This window comes from Hylobates moloch, unplaced genomic scaffold, assembly GCF_009828535.3.
Source record: "Hylobates moloch isolate HMO894 unplaced genomic scaffold, HMol_V3 SCAFFOLD_7696, whole genome shotgun sequence".
NCBI classification, from domain to species: Eukaryota; Metazoa; Chordata; class Mammalia; order Primates; family Hylobatidae; genus Hylobates; species Hylobates moloch.
Window position 1 is genome coordinate 1 of NW_026659971.1, and position 314 is coordinate 314.

Below are 314 nucleotides of genomic sequence, written 5' to 3' on the forward strand. Positions count from 1 at the left end.
GTGTGTCACCATTGCCCAGGCCTTCAGTGGCTTTCCAGTGCTCCCTCCACATCCATGTTTCTCGGCCTGATTTTTCTCAAGTTCCCCTGCCCGCTCCCAAGAATGGCCCCTCCAGACTGTCCTGGCTCCAGGCAGACAGGCTCATTGCCCAGATCTGCCCTGGGTTGTCCCCACCCCATCCCCACCTGTCATCTTGGCCCATGTCCATCCTGGAGATCCTAACTGAATGTAGGCTCTTTCGTCTTATCCGTTGGTCCTCAGATTTGCCAGGCCACTCTTGCCTCCAGGCCTTTGCACATGCTATTCCCACCCCC